This window comes from Rutidosis leptorrhynchoides, chromosome 3 (assembly GCF_046630445.1).
Source record: "Rutidosis leptorrhynchoides isolate AG116_Rl617_1_P2 chromosome 3, CSIRO_AGI_Rlap_v1, whole genome shotgun sequence".
Classification (NCBI taxonomy): domain Eukaryota; kingdom Viridiplantae; phylum Streptophyta; class Magnoliopsida; order Asterales; family Asteraceae; genus Rutidosis; species Rutidosis leptorrhynchoides.
The window spans coordinates 485,559,154-485,583,342 of NC_092335.1; the positions used below are offsets into that span (position 1 = coordinate 485,559,154).

Here is a 24,189-nt window from a genome sequence, read left to right on the forward strand (position 1 = left end):
GAATGCAGTTTTTACACAATATCATACAAGCATGGACTCCAAATCTTGTCCTTATTTAAGTATGCGACAGCGGAAGCTCTTAATAATCACCTGAGAATAAACATGCTTAAAACGTCAACAAAAATGTTGGTGAGTTATAGGTTTAACCTATATATATCAAATCGTAACAATAGACCACAAGATTTCATATTTCAATACACATCCCATACATAGAGATAAAAATCATTCATATGGTGAACACCTGGTAACCGACAATAACAAGATGCATATATAAGAATATCCCCATCATTCCGGGACACCCTTCGGATATGATATAAATTTCGAAGTACTAAAGCATCCGGTACTTTGGATGGGGTTTGTTAGGCCCAATAGATCTATCTTTAGGATTCGCGTCAATTAGGGTGTCTGTTCCCTAATTCTTAGATTACCAGACTTAATAAAAAGGGGCATATTCGATTTCGATAATTCAACCATAGAATGTAGTTTCACGTACTTGTGTCTATTTTGTAAATCATTTATAAAACCTGCATGTATTCTCATCCCAAAAATATTAGATTTTAAAAGTGGGACTATAACTCACTTTCACAGATTTTTACTTCGTCGGGAAGTAAGACTTGACCACTGGTTGATTCACGAACCTATAACAATATATACATATATATCAAAGTATGTTCAAAATATATTTACAACACTTTTAATATATTTTGATGTTTTAAGTTTATTAAGTCAGCTGTCCTCGTTAGTAACCTACAACTAGTTGTCCACAGTTAGATGTACAGAAATAAATCGATAAATATTATCTTGAATCAATCCACGACCCAGTGTATACGTATCTCAGTATTGATCACAACTCAAACTATATATATTTTGGAATCAACCTCAACCCTGTATAGCTAACTCCAACATTCACATATAGAGTGTCTATGGTTGTTCCGAAATATATATAGATGTGTCGACATGATAGGTCGAAACATTGTATACGTGTCTATGGTATCTCAAGATTACATAATAGATAATACAAGTTGATTAAGTTATGGTTGGAATAGATTTGTTACCAATTTTCACGTAGCTAAAATGAGAAAAATTATCCAATCTTGTTTTACCCATAACTTCTTCATTTTAAATCCGTTTTGAGTGAATTAAATTGCTATGGTTTCATATTGAACTCTATTTTATGAATCTAAATAAAAAAAGTATAGGTTTCTAGTCGGAAAAATAAGTTACAAGTCGTTTTTGTAAAGGTAGTCATTTCAGTCGAAAGAACGACGTCTAGATGACCATTTTAGAAAACATACTTCCACTTTGAGTTTAACCATAATTTTTGGATATAGTTTCATGTTCATAATAAAAATCATTTTCTCAGAATAAAAACTTTTAAATCAAAGTTTATCATAGTTTTTAATTAACTAACCCAAAACAGCCCGCGGTGTTACTACGACGGCGTAAATCCGGTTTTACGTTGTTTTTCGTGTTTTCAGGTTTTAAATCATTAAGTTAGCATATCATATAGATATAGAACATGTGTTTAGTTGATTTTAAAAGTCAAGTTAGAAGGATTACTTTTGTTTGCGAACAAGTTTAGAATTAACTAAACTATGTTCTAGTGATTACAAGTTTAAACCTTCGAATAAGATAGCTTTATATGTATGAATCGAATGATGTTATGAACATCATTACTACCTTAAGTTCCTTGGATGAACCTACTGGAAAAGAGAAAAATGGATCTAGCTTCAATGGATCCTTGGATGGCTCAAAGTTCTTGAAGCAAAATCATGACACGAAAACAAGTTCAAGTAAGATCATCACTTGAAATAAGATTGTTATAGTTATAGAAATTGAACCAAAGTTTGAATATGATTATTACCTTGTATTAGAATGATAACCTACTGTAAGAAACAAAGATTTCTTGAGGTTGGATGATCACCTTACAAGATTGGAAGTGAGCTAGCAAACTTGAAAGTATTCTTGATTTTATGAAACTAGAACTTTTGGAATTTATGAAGAACACTTAGAACTTGAAGATAGAACTTGAGAGAGTTCAATTAGATGAAGAAAATTGAAGAATGAAAGTGTTTGTAGGTGTTTTTGGTCGTTGGTGTATGGATTAGATATAAAGGATATGTAATTTTGTTTTCATGTAAATAAGTCATGAATGATTACTCATATTTTTGTAATCTTATGAGATATTTCATGCTAGTTGCCAAATGATGGTTCCCACATGTGTTAGGTGACTCACATGGGCTGCTAAGAGCTGATCATTGGAGTGTATATACCAATAGTACATACATCTAAAAGCTGTGTATTGTACGAGTACGAATACGGGTGCATACGAGTAGAATTGTTGATGAAACTGAACGAGAATGTAATTGTAAGCATTTTTGTTAAGTAGAAGTATTTTGATAAGTGTATTGAAGTCTTTCAAAAGTGTATAAATACATATTAAAACACTACATGTATATACATTTTAACTGAGTCGTTAAGTCATCGTTAGTCGTTACATGTAAGTGTTGTTTTGAAACCTTTAGGTTAACGATCTTGTTAAATGTTGTTAACCCAATGTTTATAATAACAAAAGAGATTTTAAATTATTATATTATCATGATATTATGATGTACGAATATCTCTTAATATGATATATATACATTAAATGTCGTTACAACGATAAACGTTACATATATGTCTCGTTTCAAAATCATTAAGTTAGTAGTCTTGTTTTTACATATGTAGTTCATTGTTAATATAATTAATGATATGTTTACTTATCATAATATCATGTTAACTATATATATAACCATATATATGTCATCATATAGTTTTTTACAAGTTTTAACGTTCGTGAATCACCGGTCAACTTGGGTGGTCAATTGTCTATATGAAACCTATTTCAATTAATCAAGTCTTAACAAGTTTGATTGCTTAACATGTTGGAAACATTTAATCATGTAAACATCAATCTCAATTAATATATATAAACATGGAAAAGTTCGGGTCACTACAGTACCTACCCGTTAAATAAATTTCGTCCCGAAATTTTAAGCTGTTAAAGGTGTTGACGAATCTTCTGGAAATAGATGCGGGTATTTCTTCTTCATCTGATCTTCACGCTCCCAGGTGAACTCGGGTCCTCTACGAGCATTCCATCGAACCTTAACAATTGGTATCTTGTTTTGCTTAAGTCTTTTAACCTCACGATCCATTATTTCGACGGGTTCTTCGATGAATTGGAGTTTTTCGTTGATTTGGATTTCATCTAACGGAATAGTGAGATCTTCTTTAGCAAAACATTTCTTCAAATTCGAGACGTGGAAAGTGTTATGTACAGCTGCGAGTTGTTGAGGTAACTCAAGTCGGTAAGCTACTGGTCCGACACGATCAATAATCTTGAATGGTCCAATATACCTTGGATTTAATTTCCCTCGTTTACCAAATCGAACAACGCCTTTCCAAGGTGAAACTTTAAGCATGACCATCTCTCCAATTTCAAATTCTATATCTTTTCTTTTAATGTCAGCGTAGCTCTTTTGTCGACTTTGGGCGGTTTTCAACCGTTGTTGAATTTGGATGATCTTCTCGGTAGTTTCTTGTATAATCTCCGGACCCGTAATCTGTCTATCCCCCACCTCACTCCAACAAATCGGAGACCTGCACTTTCTACCATAAAGTGCTTCAAACGGCGCCATCTCAATGCTTGAATGGTAGCTGTTGTTGTAGGAAAATTCTGCTAACGGTAGATGTCGATCCCAACTGTTTCCGAAATCAATAACACATGCTCGTAGCATGTCTTCAAGCGTTTGTATCATCCTTTCGCTCTGCCCATCAGTTTGTGGATGATAGGCAGTACTCATGTCTAGACGAGTTCCTAATGCTTGCTGTAATGTCTGCCAGAATCTTGAAATAAATCTGCCATCCCTATCAGAGATAATAGAGATTGGTATTCCATGTCTGGAGACGACTTCCTTCAAATACAGTCGTGCTAACTTCTCCATCTTGTCATCTTCTCTTATTGGTAGGAAGTGTGCTGATTTGGTGAGACGATCAACTATTACCCAAATAGTATCAAAACCACTTGCAGTCCTTGGCAATTTAGTGATGAAATCCATGGTAATGTTTTCCCATTTCCATTCCGGGATTTCGGGTTGTTGAAGTAGACCTGATGGTTTCTGATGCTCAGCTTTGACCTTAGAACACGTCAAACATTCTCCTACATATTTAGCAACATCGGCTTTCATACCCGGCCACCAAAAATGTTTCTTGAGATCCTTGTACATCTTCCCCGTTCCAGGATGTATTGAGTATCTGGTTTTATGAGCTTCTCTAAGTACCATTTCTCTCATATCTCCAAATTTTGGTACCCAAATCCTTTCAGCCCTATACCGGGTTCCGTCTTCCCGAATATTAAGATGCTTCTCCGATCCTTTGGGTATTTCATCCTTTAAATTTCCCTCTTTTAAAACTCCTTGTTGCGCCTCCTTTATTTGAGTAGTAATGTTATTATGAATCATTATATTCATAGATTTTACTCGAATGGGTTCTCTATCCTTCCTGCTCAAGGCATCGGCTACCACATTTGCCTTCCCCGGGTGGTAACGAATCTCAAAATCGTAATCATTCAATAATTCAATCCACCTACGCTGCCTCATATTCAGTTGTTTCTGATTAAATATGTGTTGAAGACTTTTGTGGTCGGTATATATAATACTTTTGACCCCATATAAGTAGTGCCTCCAAGTCTTTAATGCAAAAACAACCGCGCCTAATTCCAAATCATGCGTCGTATAATTTTGTTCGTGAATCTTCAATTATCTAGACGCATAAGCAATCACCTTCGTTCGTTGCATTAATACACAACCGAGACCTTGCTTTGATGCGTCACAATAAATCACAAAATCATCATTCCCTTCAGGCAATGACAATATAGGTGCCGTAGTTAGCTTTTTCTTCAATAACTGAAACGCTTTCTCTTGTTCATCATTCCATTCAAATTTCTTCCCTTTATGCGTTAATGCAGTCAAGGGTTTTGCTATTCTGGAAAAGTCTTGGATGAACCTTCTGTAGTAACCAGCTAGTCCTAAAAACTGGCGTATGTGTTTCGGAGTTTTCGGGGTTTCCCACTTTTCAACAGTTTCTATCTTTGCCGGATCCACCTTAATACCTTCTTTGTTCACTATGTGACCGAGGAATTGAACTTCTTCCAACCAAAATGCACACTTTGAAAACTTAGCGTACAATTCTTCCTTCCTCAATACTTCTAACACCTTTCTCAAATGTTCACCGTGTTCTTGGTCATTCTTTGAGTAAATAAGTATGTCATCAATGAAAACAATGACAAACTTGTCAAGGTATGGTCCACACACTCGGTTCATAAGGTCCATGAACACAGCTGGTGCATTAGTTAAACCAAACGGCATGACCATAAACTCGTAATGACCGTAACGTGTTCTGAAAGCAGTCTTTGGAATATCATCTTCTTTCACCCGCATTTGATGATACCCGGAACGTAAGTCAATCTTTGAATAAACAGACGAGCCTTGTAGTTGATCAAATAAGTCGTCGATTCTCGGTAGTGGGTAGCGGTTCTTGATGGTAAGTTTGTTCAACTCTCGGTAGTCGATACACAACCTGAATGTACCATCTTTCTTCTTGACAAACAAAACAGGAGCTCCCCACGGTGATGTGCTTGGTCGAATGAAACCACGCTCTAAAAGTTCTTGTAATTGGCTTTGCAGTTCTTTCATCTCGCTGGGTGCGAGTCTGTAAGGAGCACGAGCTATTGGTGCAGCTCCTGGTACAAGATCTATTTGAAATTCAACGGATCGATGTGGGGGTAATCCCGGTAATTCTTTCGGAAATACATCGGGAAATTCTTTTGCAATGGGAACATCATTGATGCTCTTTTCTTCAGTTTGTACTTTCTCGACGTGTGCTAGAACAGCATAGCAACCTTTTCTTATTAGTTTTTGTGCCTTCAAATTACTAATAAGATGTAGCTTCGTGTTGCCCTTTTCTCCGTACACCATTAAGGGTTTTCCTTTTTCTCGTATAATGCGAATTGCATTTTTGTAACAAACGATCTCCGCTTTCACTTCTTTCAACCAGTCCATACCGATTATCACATCAAAACTCCCTAACTCTACTGGTATCAAATCAATCTTAAATGTTTCGCTAACAAGTTTAATTTCTCGATTCCGACATATATTATCTGCTGAAATTAATTTACCATTTGCTAATTCGAGTAAAAATTTACTATCCAAAGGCGTCAATGGACAACTTAATTTAGCACAAAAATCTCTACTCATATAGCTTCTATCCGCACCCGAATCAAATAAAACGTAAGCAGATTTATTGTCAATAAGAAACGTACCCGTAACAAGCTCCGGGTCTTCCTGTGCCTCTACCGCATTAATATTGAAAACTCTTCCACGGCCTTGTCCATTCGTGTTCTCCTGGTTCGGGCAATTTCTAATAATGTGGCCTGGTTTTCCACATTTATAACAAACTACATTGGCATAACTTGCTCCGACACTACTTGCTCCGCCATTACTCGTTCCGACACCATTTGTTCCTTTCGTTCTATTAACCCCTGGTCCGTAGACCTCACACTTCGCCGCGCTATGACCATTTCTTTTACACTTGTTGCAAAATTTGGTGCAGAACCCCGAGTGATTCTTTTCACACCTTTGGCATAGTTGCTTCTGATTGTTGTTGTTGTTGCGGTTATTATTGTTGTTGGGATGATTGTTGTAGTTGCTGTTGTTGTTGTTGTTGTTGTTGTTGGGCCGTTTGTTGTAGTTGCGATTGATGTTGCGATTGTTGGGATAATTGTTGCGATTATTGTTGTAATTGCTGTTGTTGTTGTATTGGTGATTCTTATCACCGTTTTCCTCCCACTTTCTTTTGACTTGCTTCACATTGGCCTCTTCAGCAGTCTGTTCTTTAATTCTTTCTTCAATCTGGTTCACTAGTTTGTGAGCCATTCTACATGCCTGTTGTATGGAGGCGGGCTCGTGTGAACTTATATCTTCTTGGATTCTTTCCGGTAATCCTTTCACAAACGCGTCGATCTTCTCTTCCTCATCTTCGAATGCTCCCGGACACAATAGGCACAATTCTGTGAATCGTCTTTCGTACGTGGTAATATCAAATCCTTGGGTTCGTAACCCTCTAAGTTCTGTCTTGAGCTTATTGACCTCGGTTCTGGGACGGTACTTCTCGTTCATCAAGTGCTTGAATGCTGACCACGGTAGTGCGTACGCATCATCTTGTCCCACTTGCTCTAGATAGGTATTCCACCATGTTAACGCAGAACCTGTGAAGGTATGCGTAGCGTACTTCACTTTGTCCTCTTCAGTACACTTACTTATGGCAAACACCGATTCAACCTTCTCGGTCCACCGTTTCAATCCGATCGGTCCTTCGGTTCCATCAAATTCCAAAGGTTTGCAGGCAGTGAATTCTTTGTAGGTGCATCCTACACGATTTCCTGTACTGCTAGATCCAAGGTTATTGTTGGTATGTAGCGCAGCCTGTACTACGGCTATGTTTGAAGCTAGAAAAGTACGGAATTCCTCTTCATTCATATTCACGGTGTGTCGAGTAGTCGGTGCCATTTCCTTCAAAATAGTTAAATGGAACAAGTTAATCATACAGAATATTAAGAGTAGTTAATAGTATTTTGTAGCATAATATGAACTCATTTATAAAAGCTTTTTCTTCATATTAGCGTTTTATAAGTTTAAATTCGGGTAGTACCTACCCGTTAAGTTCATACTTAGTAGCTAATATACAATTCAACTACTACAATTCTATATGAAAAACTGATTATAATAATATTTCGCGTTCAAACTTTTATACAATATTTTACAAACTTACAATACCGCTTATTTTACATAAATCATGAAATATAGCACACAATAACTTTGATACAAGATAGTTGTGAAGACAATTCTAGCTAGTACACAAGTCGTTCAGCAAAGGCAATAAAGACACGTAATTCATACGTCCAGAAACAAGTCATGCATTCTGGTTTTACTAGGACTACTTCCCATCCTTGGTCTTGTGCAACATAACCGTTATGGCCGTTGATAAGACAGCGTGTTGTAACGTCATCAAAGGGACGAGGGTTACGTAATGTCCAACAGTCCCGTAATAATCTAAAAACCTCATTTCTTACCCCAATTACCGACTCCGTCACTTGTGGAAACGTTTTGTTTAATAGTTGTAGCCCGATGTTCTTGTTCTCACTTTGGTGAGAAGCGAACATTACTAATCCGTAAGCATAACATGCTTCTTTATGTTGCATGTTAGCCGCTTTTTCTAAATCACGAAGTCCAATATTCGGATATATTGAGTCAAAATAATTTCTTAACCCGTTACGTAAAATAGCATTTGGGTTCCCCGCAATATATGCGTCAAAGTAAACACATCGTAACTTATGGGTTTCCCAATGTGATATCCCCCATCTTTCAAACGAAAGTCTCTTATAAACCAAGACATTCTTGGAACGTTCTTCGAATGTCTTACAAACTGATCTCGCCTTAAATAGTTGTGCCGAAGAATTCTGGCCGACTCTAGACAAGATTTCATCAATCATGTCTCCGGGTAGGTCTCTTAAAATATTGGGTTGTCTATCCATTTTGTGTTTTTAAACTGTAAAATAGACAAGAGTTAGATTCATAAAAAAAATACTTATTAATACAAACAATTTTTACATATATCATAAAGCATAAGAACACTATATTCCATATATTACACCACACGAATACAACTATCTTATTCCGACTCGCTTGTTTCTTCTTCTTCGGTTTTGGTTCGTTTTGCCAAGTTTCTAGGGATATATGATGTTCCCCTAATACGAGCCGTCGTTGTCCACATTGGTTTAGAAAAACCTGGTGGTTTAGAGGTTCCCGGGTCATTGTTACAACTTAAGGACTTCGGGGGTTGACGATACATATAAAGTTCATCGGGGTTGGAATTAGATTTCTCTATTTTTATGCCCTTTCCCTTATTATTTTCTTTTGCCTTTTTAAATTCAGTTGGGGTAATTTCTACAACATCATCGGAATTCTCGTCGGAATCCGATTCATCGGAGAATTGGTAATCCTCCCAATATTTTGCTTCCTTGGCGGAAACACCATTGACCATAATTAACTTTGGTCGGTTGGTTGAGGATTTTCTTTTACTTAACCGTTTTATTATTTCCCCCACCGGTTCTATTTCTTCATCCGGTTCCGATTCTTCTTCCGGTTCCGATTCTTCTTCCGGTTCCGACTCTTCTTCCGGTTCCTCTTCGGGAACTTGTGAATCAGTCCACAAATCATTCCAATTTACATTTGACTCTTCATTATTATTAGGTGAGTCAATGGGACTTGTTCTAGAGGTAGACATCTATCACATAATATCAAACACGTTAAGAGATTAATATATCACATAATATTCATATGTTAAAAATATATAGTTTCCAACAAAAATGTTAAGCAATAATTTTTAAAGAAAACACGGTCGAAGTCCAGACTCACTAATGCATCCTAACAAACTCGATAAGACACACTAATGCAAATTTTCTGGTTCTCTAAGACCAACGCTCGGATACCAACTGAAATGTCCCGTTCTTATTGATTAAAAACGTTCCATATTAATTGATTTCGTTGCGAGGTTTTGACCTCTATATGAGACGTTTTTCAAAGACTGCATTCATTTTTAAACAAACCATAACCTTTATTTCATCAATAAAGGTTTAAAAAGCTTTACGTAGATTATCAAATAATGATAATCTAAAATATCCTGTTTACACACGACCATTACATAATGGTTTACAATACAAATATGTTACAACAAAATAAGTTTCTTGAATGCAGTTTTTACACAATATCATACAAGCATGGACTCCAAATCTTGTCCTTATTTAAGTATGCGACAGCGGAAGCTCTTAATAATCACCTGAGAATAAACATGCTTAAAACGTCAACAAAAATGTTGGTGAGTTATAGGTTTAACCTATATATATCAAATCGTAACAATAGACCACAAGATTTCATATTTCAATACACATCCCATACATAGAGATAAAAATCATTCATATGGTGAACACCTGGTAACCGACAATAACAAGATGCATATATAAGAATATCCCCATCATTCCGGGACACCCTTCGGATATGATATAAATTTCGAAGTACTAAAGCATCCGGTACTTTGGATGGGGTTTGTTAGGCCCAATAGATCTATCTTTAGGATTCGCGTCAATTAGGGTGTCTGTTCCCTAATTCTTAGATTACCAGACTTAATAAAAAGGGGCATATTCGATTTCGATAATTCAACCATAGAATGTAGTTTCACGTACTTGTGTCTATTTTGTAAATCATTTATAAAACCTGCATGTATTCTCATCCCAAAAATATTAGATTTTAAAAGTGGGACTATAACTCACTTTCACAGATTTTTACTTCGTCGGGAAGTAAGACTTGACCACTGGTTGATTCACGAACCTATAACAATATATACATATATATCAAAGTATGTTCAAAATATATTTACAACACTTTTAATATATTTTGATGTTTTAAGTTTATTAAGTCAGCTGTCCTCGTTAGTAACCTACAACTAGTTGTCCACAGTTAGATGTACAGAAATAAATCGATAAATATTATCTTGAATCAATCCACGACCCAGTGTATACGTATCTCAGTATTGATCACAACTCAAACTATATATATTTTGGAATCAACCTCAACCCTGTATAGCTAACTCCAACATTCACATATAGAGTGTCTATGGTTGTTCCGAAATATATATAGATGTGTCGACATGATAGGTCGAAACATTGTATACGTGTCTATGGTATCTCAAGATTACATAATAGATAATACAAGTTGATTAAGTTATGGTTGGAATAGATTTGTTACCAATTTTCACGTAGCTAAAATGAGAAAAATTATCCAATCTTGTTTTACCCATAACTTCTTCATTTTAAATCCGTTTTGAGTGAATTAAATTGCTATGGTTTCATATTGAACTCTATTTTATGAATCTAAATAAAAAAAGTATAGGTTTCTAGTCGGAAAAATAAGTTACAAGTCGTTTTTGTAAAGGTAGTCATTTCAGTCGAAAGAACGACGTCTAGATGACCATTTTAGAAAACATACTTCCACTTTGAGTTTAACCATAATTTTTGGATATAGTTTCATGTTCATAATAAAAATCATTTTCTCAGAATAAAAACTTTTAAATCAAAGTTTATCATAGTTTTTAATTAACTAACCCAAAACAGCCCGCGGTGTTACTACGACGGCGTAAATCCGGTTTTACGTTGTTTTTCGTGTTTTCAGGTTTTAAATCATTAAGTTAGCATATCATATAGATATAGAACATGTGTTTAGTTGATTTTAAAAGTCAAGTTAGAAGGATTACTTTTGTTTGCGAACAAGTTTAGAATTAACTAAACTATGTTCTAGTGATTACAAGTTTAAACCTTCGAATAAGATAGCTTTATATGTATGAATCGAATGATGTTATGAACATCATTACTACCTTAAGTTCCTTGGATGAACCTACTGGAAAAGAGAAAAATGGATCTAGCTTCAATGGATCCTTGGATGGCTCAAAGTTCTTGAAGCAAAATCATGACACGAAAACAAGTTCAAGTAAGATCATCACTTGAAATAAGATTGTTATAGTTATAGAAATTGAACCAAAGTTTGAATATGATTATTACCTTGTATTAGAATGATAACCTACTGTAAGAAACAAAGATTTCTTGAGGTTGGATGATCACCTTACAAGATTGGAAGTGAGCTAGCAAACTTGAAAGTATTCTTGATTTTATGAAACTAGAACTTTTGGAATTTATGAAGAACACTTAGAACTTGAAGATAGAACTTGAGAGAGTTCAATTAGATGAAGAAAATTGAAGAATGAAAGTGTTTGTAGGTGTTTTTGGTCGTTGGTGTATGGATTAGATATAAAGGATATGTAATTTTGTTTTCATGTAAATAAGTCATGAATGATTACTCATATTTTTGTAATCTTATGAGATATTTCATGCTAGTTGCCAAATGATGGTTCCCACATGTGTTAGGTGACTCACATGGGCTGCTAAGAGCTGATCATTGGAGTGTATATACCAATAGTACATACATCTAAAAGCTGTGTATTGTACGAGTACGAATACGGGTGCATACGAGTAGAATTGTTGATGAAACTGAACGAGAATGTAATTGTAAGCATTTTTGTTAAGTAGAAGTATTTTGATAAGTGTATTGAAGTCTTTCAAAAGTGTATAAATACATATTAAAACACTACATGTATATACATTTTAACTGAGTCGTTAAGTCATCGTTAGTCGTTACATGTAAGTGTTGTTTTGAAACCTTTAGGTTAACGATCTTGTTAAATGTTGTTAACCCAATGTTTATAATAACAAAAGAGATTTTAAATTATTATATTATCATGATATTATGATGTACGAATATCTCTTAATATGATATATATACATTAAATGTCGTTACAACGATAAACGTTACATATATGTCTCGTTTCAAAATCATTAAGTTAGTAGTCTTGTTTTTACATATGTAGTTCATTGTTAATATAATTAATGATATGTTTACTTATCATAATATCATGTTAACTATATATATAACCATATATATGTCATCATATAGTTTTTTACAAGTTTTAACGTTCGTGAATCACCGGTCAACTTGGGTGGTCAATTGTCTATATGAAACCTATTTCAATTAATCAAGTCTTAACAAGTTTGATTGCTTAACATGTTGGAAACATTTAATCATGTAAACATCAATCTCAATTAATATATATAAACATGGAAAAGTTCGGGTCACTACAAGTTATAGGTTTAACCTATATATATCAAATCGTAACAATAGACCACAAGATTTCATATTTCAATACACATCCCATACATAGAGATAAAAATCATTCATATGGTGAACACCTGGTAACCGACAATAACAAGATGCATATATAAGAATATCCCCATCATTCCGGGACACCCTTCGGATATGATATAAATTTCGAAGTACTAAAGCATCCGGTACTTTGGATGGGGTTTGTTAGGCCCAATAGATCTATCTTTAGGATTCGCGTCAATTAGGGTGTCTGTTCCCTAATTCTTAGATTACCAGACTTAATAAAAAGGGGCATATTCGATTTTGATAATTCAACCATAGAATGTAGTTTCACGTACTTGTGTCTATTTTGTAAATCATTTATAAAACCTGCATGTATTCTCATCCCAAAAATATTAGATTTTAAAAGTGGGACTATAACTCACTTTCACAGATTTTTACTTCGTCGGGAAGTAAGACTTGGCCACTGGTTGATTCACGAACCTATAACAATATATACATATATATCAAAGTATGTTCAAAATATATTTACAACACTTTTAATATATTTTGATGTTTTAAGTTTATTAAGTCAGCTGTCTTCGTTAGTAACCTACAACTAGTTGTCCACAGTTAGATGTACAGAAATAAATCGATAAATATTATCTTGAATCAATCCACGACCCAGTGTATACGTATCTCAGTATTTATCACAACTCAAACTATATATATTTTGGAATCAACCTCAACCCTGTATAGCTAACTCCAACATTCACATATAGAGTGTCTATGGTTGTTCCGAAATATATATAGATGTGTCGACATGATAGGTCGAAACATTGTATACGTGTCTATGGTATCTCAAGATTACATAATATACAATACAAGTTGATTAAGTTATGGTTGGAATAGATTTGTTACCAATTTTCATGTAGCTAAAATGAGAAAAATTATCCAATCTTGTTTTACCCATAACTTCTTCATTTTAAATCCGTTTTGAGTGAATCAAATTGCTATGGTTTCATATTGAACTCTATTTTATGAATCTAAACAGAAAAAGTATAGGTTTATAGTCGGAAAAATAAGTTACAAGTCGTTTTTGTAAAGGTAGTCATTTCAGTCGAAAGAACGACGTCTAGATGACCATTTTAGAAAACATACTTCCACTTTGAGTTTAACCATAATTTTTGGATATAGTTTCATGTTCATAATAAAAATCATTTTCTCAGAATAACAACTTTTAAATCAAAGTTTATCATAGTTTTTAATTAACTAACCCAAAACAGCCCGCGGTGTTACTACGACGGCGTAAATCCGGTTTTACGGTGTTTTTCGTGTTTCCAGGTTTTAAATCATTAAGTTAGCATATCATATAGATATAGAACATGTGTTTAGTTGATTTTAAAAGTCAAGTTAGAAGGATTAACTTTTGTTTGCGAACAAGTTTAGAATTAACTAAACTATGTTCTAGTGATTACAAGTTTAAACCTTCGAATAAGATAGCTTTATATGTATGAATCGAATGATGTTATGAACATCATTACTACCTTAATTTCCTTGGATAAACCTACTGGAAAAGAGAAAAATGGATCTAGCTTCAATGGATCCTTGGATGGCTCGAAGTTCTTGAAGCAGAATCATGACACGAAAACAAGTTCAAGTAAGATCATCACTTGAAATAAGATTGTTATAGTTATAGAAATTGAACCAAAGTTTGAATATGATTATTGTATTAGAATGATAACCTACTGTAAGAAACAAAGATTTCTTGAGGTTGGATGATCACCTTACAAGATTGGAAGTGAGCTAGCAAACTTGAAAGTATTCTTGATTTTATGAAACTAGAACTTTTGGAATTTATGAAGAACACTTAGAACTTGAAGATAGAACTTGAGAGAGATCAATTAGATGAAGAAAATTGAAGAATGAAAGTGTTTGTAGGTGTTTTTGGTCGTTGGTGTATGGATTAGATATAAAGGATATGTAATTTTGTTTTCATGTAAATAAGTCATGAATGATTACTCATATTTTTGTAATTTTATGAGATATTTCATGCTAGTTGCCAAATGATGGTTCCCACATGTGTTAGGTGACTCACATGGGCTGCTAAGAGCTGATCATTGGAGTGTATATACCAATAGTACATACATCTAAAAGCTGTGTATTGTACGAGTACGAATACGGGTGCATACGAGTAGAATTGTTGATGAAACTGAACGAGGATGTAATTGTAAGCATTTTTGTTAAGTAGAAGTATTTTGATAAGTGTCTTGAAGTCTTTCAAAAGTGTATGAATACATATTAAAACACTACATGTATATACATTTTAACTGAGTCGTTAAGTCATCATTAGTCGTTACATGTAAATGTTGTTTTGAAACCTTTAGGTTAACGATCTTGTTAAATGTTGTTAACCCAATGTTTATAATATCAAAAGAGATTTTAAATTATTATATTATCATGATATTATGATGTACGAATATATCTTAATATGATATATATACATTAAATGTTGTTACAACGATAATCGTTACATATATGTCTCGTTTCAAAATCATTAAGTTAGTAGTCTTGTTTTTACATATGTAGTTCATTGTTAATATACTTAATGATATGTTTACTTATCATTATATCATGTTAACTATATATATAACCATATATATGTCATCATATAGTTTTTACAAGTTTTAACGTTCGTGAATCACCGGTCAACTTGGGTAGTCAATTGTCTATATGAAACCTATTTCAATTAATCAAGTCTTAACAAGTTTGATTGCTTAATATGTTGGAAACATTTAATCATGTAAATATCAATCTCAATTAATATATATAAACATGGAAAAGTTCGGGTCACTACACAAACTTCCCACGTTAATAAGTAAATTATTTGCTATTCCAACCGGGTGTTTAATGGTTTGGTCAAATGATTGAACACTTATTTTGGTTGGTTTTAATTTTCCCATTCTTAATCTTTTGTATAAGGAAAGAGGCATAATATTTGCACTTGCTCCTAAATCTGCGAGTCCATTATATATAGCACCATCATTAAGCAAGCAAGAAATGATAAATTTGCCCGGGTCTCCTGCTTTAGTAAGTCGAGTTGGTTTGTAAACCTTTTTCGGGTGTTCTTTTCTTGGTTCTTTCACTTCTATTTGAACTTCTTGTTCACATTTTTCTTCGTTTCTTGGAATGGGAGGTTTGTATAAGAATTCTTCTTCATCACTCCAATTTGAATCCTCCCTATTTTCCAATTTTGATTTTTCATATGTTGTTGATAACATATTTATGTTTTCATTTTGAAGGTTTTCTTGGGTGGTGAAATTATGATTGACTTCATTGTCAACTTCCATCGGACCATGTATGTAATGTTTAACTCTGTGACCATTAACTTTAAATTCAATCCCATTTGAATTTATTAACTCTATTGTTCCGTAATGAAAACTCTTTTGACTATAAATGATCCAGACCATCTTGATTTCAATTTTCCAGGAAATAGCTTGAATCGTGAATTGAAAAGAAGAACTCTGTCTCCTTCTTTAAATTCTTTTGAACTTCTGATTCTTTTATCATGCCATTTCTTCGTTCTTTCCTTATAGATTAAGGAATTTTCATATGCCTCAAGTCTTAATTCTTCTAATTCGTTTAGTTGACTTAATCGTAGACGTCCGGCTTCATGTAAATCAAGATTACATGTCTTCAAAGCCCAAAATGCTTTGTGTTCAATTTCTACTGGAAGATGACATGCTTTTCCGTAAACGAGTTTAAAAGGTGTGGTTCCAACTGGAGTTTTGTAGGATGTTCTAAAAGCCCAGAGTGCATCCTCCAATTTCATGGACCATTCCTTCGGATTTGATCCTACGATTTTCTCTAGAATACGTATTAAAGCTCGGTTGGTATTTTCAACTTGTCCACTTGTTTGTGGATGATAAGCGGTTGAGATTTTATGAGTTACTCCATATCTTTTGAGAACTTTCTCAAGTTGATTGTTACAAAAATGAGTACCCCGATCACTTATTAAAGCTTTCGGTGTTCCGAACCTTGTAAAAAGACGTTTTAAAAAGTTGACTACAACTCGTGCATCGTTAGTTAGGAGAGCTTGTGCTTTCGCCCATTTAGATACATAATCAATGGCAATGAGAATGTAGAGATTATTATGAAATTTTTGAAATGGACCCATAAAGTCAATACCCCAAATGTCAAATACTTCACATACTTGAATGATATTTTGTGGCATTTCATCACATTGACTTATTTTTCTGGCCCTTTGACAAGCATCACATGATTTGCAAAGAAGGTGTGCGTCTTTGAAAATTGTAGGCCAATAAAATCCGGCATCGTAAATTTTTCTTGCTGTGAGTTGAGGCCCATAATGCCCTCCTGTTGGTCCTGTGTGACAATGGTTTAAGATTTTACTAGCTTCATCTCCAAATACACATCGGCGTATTATTCCACCGGGACAACTTTTAAACAAATGTGGATCTTCCCAGAAATAGTGTTTTATATCACTAAAGAATTTCTTTCGTTTTTGGTACGACAACCCTTTTTCAAGGAATCCACATACTAAGTAGTTTGCATAGTCTGCAAATCATGGAATTTCACTATAATCTATCTTTAATAGATATTCATCAGGAAAGTTATCTTGTATGGCCGATTCATTTAGAACTTCTAATTCGGGATTTTCAAGACGAGAAAGATGATCAGCGACGAGATTTTCTGCTCCCTTTTTATCTCAAATTTCAATATCAAACTCTTGTAAGAGTAAGATCCAATGGATTAATCGTGGCTTGGCATCTTGTTTTGAAAATAGGTATCTAAGAGCAGAATGGTCAGTATAGACCACCATTTTTGCTAGAACGAGATATGAACGAAATTTGTCAAAAGCAAAGACAATAGCAAGGAGTTCTTTTTCAGTAGTTGTGTAATTCGTTTGTGCTCTTTGTAACGTCTTACTAGCATAATAAATAGGTTGAAATCTTTTTTCAATCCTTTGTCCTAAAACGGCTCCCATTGCAAAATCATTGCATCGCACATTAGTTCAAGTGGTAGATTCCAATTTGAAGTTATTATGATCGGCGCATTAGTGAGTTTTGCTTTAAGAATATTAAAATATTTGATGCATTCATCCGAAAAGATGAATGGAGCATCCTTTTCTAGGAGTTTATTCATAGAAGTGGCAATTTTAAAAAAATCTTTTATGAAACGTCTGTATAAACCGGCATGCCCTAGAAAACTCCTAACTCCTCTAACATTGGTGGGATGTAGAAGTTTAGCAATTACATCTACTTTAGCTCTATCCACTTCAATTCCTTCCTTTGAGATTTTATGACCAAGAACGATGCCTTCTTTAACCATGAAATGGCATTTCTCCCAATTAAGTACTAGATTTGATTGTTCTCATCTAATAAGCATTCGTTCAAGATTAACTAGACATGATTCAAATGTATCACCGAAGACTAAAAAGTCATCAATGAAAACTTCCATGCATTCTTCTATCATGTCGTGAAAAATCGCCATCATGCACCTTTGAAAGGTTGCAGGGGCATTGCAAAGTCCAAATGACATGCGTTTATAAGCAAAAGTACCATAAGGGCACGTGAATGTGGTTTTCTCTTGACCTATGGTGCTATCGGGATTTGAAAATATCCGAAAAAACCGTCAAGAAAACAATAGTAACTATTTCCGGCTAATCTTTCCAACATTTGATCAATGAAAGGTAAGGGAAAGTGATCTTTTCTGGTGGCGTCATTTAATTTTCTATAATCAATACAAATACGCCATCCTGTTACAGTCCTAGTAGGAATAAGCTCATTTTTCTCATTTGTGATGACAGTCATGCCACCCTTCTTAGGTACGCATTGAACTGGGCTTACCCATGGACTATCAGAGATTGGATAAATTAAACCTGCATCTAGCAGTTTAATAATTTCTTTCTTAACAACATTTTGCATATTAGGATTTAGTCTTCTTTGGCGTTGCACATACGTTTTATGACCTTCTTTCATAAGGATTTTATGTGTGCAATACGAAGGACTTATGCCTTTAATATCATGAATCTTCCATGCAATAGCTGGTTTATGAGCTTTTACTACAGAAATGAGTTGAGATTTTTCATTTTCAGTAAGAGAAGACAATATTATTACAGGTAATTCAGATTCACCATGTAAATAAGCATATTCCAAATGGTTTGGAAGTGGCTTTAATTCTAATGTCGGTGGTTCTTCTATCGATGATTTATATCGATATCTGTCTTCTTCTTTTAGCATTTGAATTTCTTCTGTTGTTGGTTCATATCCATTAGCCATAAGTGTAGCTAACATTTCAGTTTCATCAATTGGTTCAGTTCCTTCTCCTAAAGAACATTCTCCTGTTCCTTGTAATTCTGGAAATTCTTCTAACAATTCTGCATGTGAATCTATAGTTTGAATATAATAACATGTATCATCTGCAGATTGCGGTTGTTGCATGGCTCTATCAACAGAAAAGGTAACACTCTCGTCCTCTATACTTAGGGTCAGTTTCTTACCGAACACGTCTATTATTGCTTTGGCCGTGTTTAAGAATGGTCTTCCTAATATGAGAGGAACTCGAGAATCTTCTTCCATATCCAGAATAACAAAATCTACTAGAAATACTAAAGTACCAACTTTAACTAGCATGTTTTCCATTATCCCTCTAGGATATTTTACTGATCTATCTGCTAGTTGTATGCTTATTCGTGTTGGTTTCAATTCTCCAAGGTCTAGTTTAGCGTATAGTGAATACGGCATTAAATTTATACTAGCACCTAAGTCTGCCAATGCTTCTATTAAACTAAGACTACCCAGAAAATATGGAATCGTGAAACTTCCTGGATCAGATAATTTTTCTGGTATCTTATTCAATAGTACTGCAGAGCAATTAGCATTCATAGTAACAGCCGAGAGTTCTTCCATTTTCTTTCTATTTGTGATTAGATCTTTCAAGAATTTAGCATATCTAGGCATTCCTGAAATCACATCAATGAAAGGAAGATTGACATTTATTTGTTTAAATATATCCAAGAATTTGGATTGCTCGGCTTCAAGTCTCTCTTTTTTCATTTTACTCGGGTAAGGAAGTGGTGGTTGGTATGGTTTAACATAAGATTTAGCCTTAATTGTGTTATCTTCATTAACCTTTTCAACTACCGGTTATGTTTCCTTATCTTGCTCAGATTGTGGTTCTTGTGGAGTAGGAATAGCTTCATCAGAAATTACAGGCATTTCAGGTGGTTTAAGTGTAATACCACTTCTTGTGGTAATGGCTTTAGCTGTTTCATTCTGGGGGTTAGCATTTGTATCACTAGGTAGACTTCCCGATTTTCTTTCACCTATTAACCTTGCTAGGTTGCTTACTTCTTGTTCCAAATGCTTGAGCATTTTGTTCATTGGTTTGTTTCTGAGATGTGAAAAACTGCGTTTGAGATTCAACTAGCTTCGACATCATGTCTTCTAAATTTGGCTTTTTATCATCAGTTTGTGGTGGTTTATTTTGAAAAATAGGTCTTTGCTAATTGTAAGTATTGTTGGATACTTGTTGATTGCTAGGACCTTGTGGTTGTTGTATGGAACATTTCGATTATAATTCTGGTTTGATTGTAGATTGCTCTTGGCGGTTGATAATTATTCTGATAATTATTTCCAGGCCTTTGGTTCATGTATGAAACATTCTCTCTTTGTTCCATTGTTGGTTCAATACTGAGACAATCTTTTGTCAAATGTGGTCCTCCATACTGCTCACAACTAATTCGTATTGAGTGGATATCTTTAGTCATCTTTTCCATTCATCTTTCGACAGCATCTATCTTTACAGAAATGGAATCGAAGTCATGGCTAGAATCGGCTCTAGCCGCTTTAGATGATCTAACGATATCTTTTTCTTGGTGCCACTCATGTGAGTGGGAAGCAGTGTTATCAATAATTTTGTAAGCGTCAGTTGCGGTTTTCTTCATAATGGAACCACCAGCTGCTATATCGATGTCTTTTCTTGTAGTGATGTCGCATCCTTGGTAGAATATTTGAAATGTCCCGTTCTTATTGATTAAAAATGTTCCATATTAATTGATTTCGTTGCGAGGTTTTGACCTCTATATGAGACGTTTTTCAAAGACTGCATTCATTTTTAAAACAAACCATAACCTTTATTTCATAAATAAAGGTTTAAAAAGCTTTACGTAGATTATCAAATAATGATAATCTAAAATATCCTGTTTACACACGACCATTACATAATGGTTTAAAATACAAATATGTTACATCGAAATCAGTTTCTTGAATGCAGTTTTTACACAATATCATACAAACATGGACTCCAAATCTTGCCCTTATTTTAGTATGCAACAGCGGAAGCTCTTAGTATTCACCTGAGAATAAACATGCTTTAAACGTCAACAAAAATGTTGGTGAGTTATAGGTTTAACCTATATATATCAAATCGTAACAATAGACCACAAGATTTCATATTTCAATACACATCCCATACATAGAGATAAAAATCATTCATATGGTGAACACCTGGTAACCGACATTAACAAGATGCATATATAAGAATATCCCCATCATTCCGGGACACCCTTCGGATATGATATAAATTTCGAAGTACTAAAGCATCCGGTACTTTGGTTGGGGTTTGTTAGGCACAATAGATCTATCTTTTGGATTCGCGTCAATTAGGGTGTCTGTTCCCTAATTCTTAGATTACCAGACTTAATAAAAAGGGGCATATTCGATTTCGATAATTCAACCATAGAATGTAGTTTCACGTACTTGTGTCTATTTTGTAAATCATTTATAAAACCTGCATGTATTCTCATCCCAAAAATATTAGATTTTAAAAGTGGGACTATGACTCACTTTCACAGATTTTTACTTCGTCGGGAAGTAAGACTTGGCCACTGGTTGATTCACGAACCTATAACAATATATACATATATATCAAAGTATGTTCAAAATATATTTACAACACTTTTAATATATTTTGATGTTTTAAGTTTATTAAGTCAGCTGTCCTCGTTAGTAACCTACAACTAGTTGTCCACAGTTAGATGTATAGAAATAAATCGATAAATATTATCTTGAATCAATCCACGACCCAGTGTATACGTATCTCAGTATTGATCACAACTCAAACTATATATATTTTGGAATCAACCTCAACCCTGTATAGCTAACTCCAACATTCACATATAGAGTGTCTATGGTTGTTCCGAAATATATATAGATGTGTCGACATGATAGGTTGAAACATTGTATACGTGTCTATGGTATCTCAATATTACATAATATACAATACAAGTTGATTAAGTTATGGTTGGAATAGATTTGTTACCAATTTTCACACAGCTAAAATGAGAAAAATTATCCAATCTTGTTTTACCCATAACTTCTTCATTTTAAATCCGTTTTGAGTGAATCAAATTGCTATGGTTTCATATTGAACTCTATTTTATGAATTTAAACAGAAAAAGTATAGGTTTATTGTCGTAAAAATAAGTTACAAGTCGTTTTTGTAAAGGTAGTCATTTCAGTCGAAAGAACGACGTCTAGATGACCATTTTAGAAAACATACTTCCACTTTGAGTTTAACCATAATTTTTGGATATAGTTTCATGTTCATAATAAAAATAATTTTCCCAGAATAACAACTTTTAAATCAAAGTTTATCATAGTTTTTAATTAACTAACCCAAAACAGCCCGCGGTGTTACTACGACGGCGTAAATCCAGTTTTACGGTGTTTTTCGTGTTTCCAGGTTTTAAATCATTAAGTTAGCATATCATATAGATATATAACATGTGTTTAGTTGATTTTAAAAGTCAAGTTAGAAGGATTAACTTTTATTTGTGAACAAGTTTAGAATTAACTAAACTATGTTCTAGTGATTACAAGTTTAAACCTTCGAATAAGATAGCTTTATATGTATGAATCGAATGATGTTATGAACATAATTACTACCTCAAGTTCCTTGGATAAATCTACTGGAAATGAGAAAAATAGATCTAGCTTCAAAGGATCCTTGGATGGCTTGAAAGTTCTTGAAGCAGAATCATGACACGAAAACAATTTCAAGTAAGATTTCCACTCGAAATAAGATTGTTATAGTTATAGAAATTGAATTAAAGTTTGAATATGATTATTACCTTGTATTAGAAAGATAACCTACTGTAAGTAACAAAGTTTTCTTGATCTTGGATGATTACTTGGAATGGATTTAGAAAACTTGGAAGTAAACTTGCAATCTTGGAAGTATTCTTGATTTTATGAAACTAGAACTTTTGGAATTTATGAAGAACACTTAGAACTTAAAGATAGAACTTGAGAGAGATCAATTAGATGAAGAAAATTGAAGAATGAAAGTGTTTGTAGGTGTTTTTGGTCGTTGGTGTATGGATTAGATATAAAGGATATGTAATTTTGTTTTCATGTAAATAAGTCATGAATGATTACTCATATTTTTGTAATTTTATGAGATATTTCATGCTAGTTGCCAAATGATGGTTCCCACATGTGTTAGCTGACTCACATGGGCTACTAAGAGCTGATCATTGGAGTGTATATACCAATAGTACATACATCTAAAAGCTGTGTATTGTACGAGTACGAATACGGGTGCATACGAGTAGAATTGTTGATGAAACTGAACGAGGATGTAATTGTAAGCATTTTTGTTAAGTAGAAGTATTTTGATAAGTGTCTTGAAGTCTTTCAAAAGTGTATGAATACATATTAAAACACTACATGTATATACATTTTAACTGAGTCGTTAAGTCATCGTTAGTCGTTACATGTAAATGTTGTTTTGAAACCTTTAGGTTAACGATCTTGTTGAATGTTGTTAACCCATTGTTTATTATAACAAATGAGATGTTAAATTATTATATTATCATGATATTATGATATATAATATATCTTAGTATGATATATATACAGTTAAATGTCGTTACAACGATAATCATTACATATATGTCTCGTTTCGAAATCATTAAGTTAGTAGTCTTATTTTTACATATGTATTTCATTTTTAATACACTTAATAATATATTTACTTATCATTTAACATAATTAACCAAGTGTATCAATATCTTAATATGATTCATATGTACCTAGTAAGACGTTGTTATAACGATAATCGTTATATATATCGTTTTCGAGTTTCTTAAATTAATAGTCTCATTTTTATGTATATAACTCATTGTTAAAATACCTAATGAGATACATACTTATAATAAAATCATGTTAACTATATATATAACCATATATATGTCATCATATAGTTTTTACAAGTTTTAACGTTCGTGAATCACCGGTCAACTTGGGTGGTCAATTGT

General features: G+C 33.8%; 1 protein-coding gene across 1 annotated transcript in view; it reads left to right on the forward strand.

Moving 5' to 3' along the window:
• The window catches only part of LOC139901737 (uncharacterized), a 106,329-nt gene that overhangs the window by 67,814 nt on the left and 14,326 nt on the right, over positions 1-24,189 (forward strand). The gene's annotated exons all lie outside the window — the stretch shown is intronic.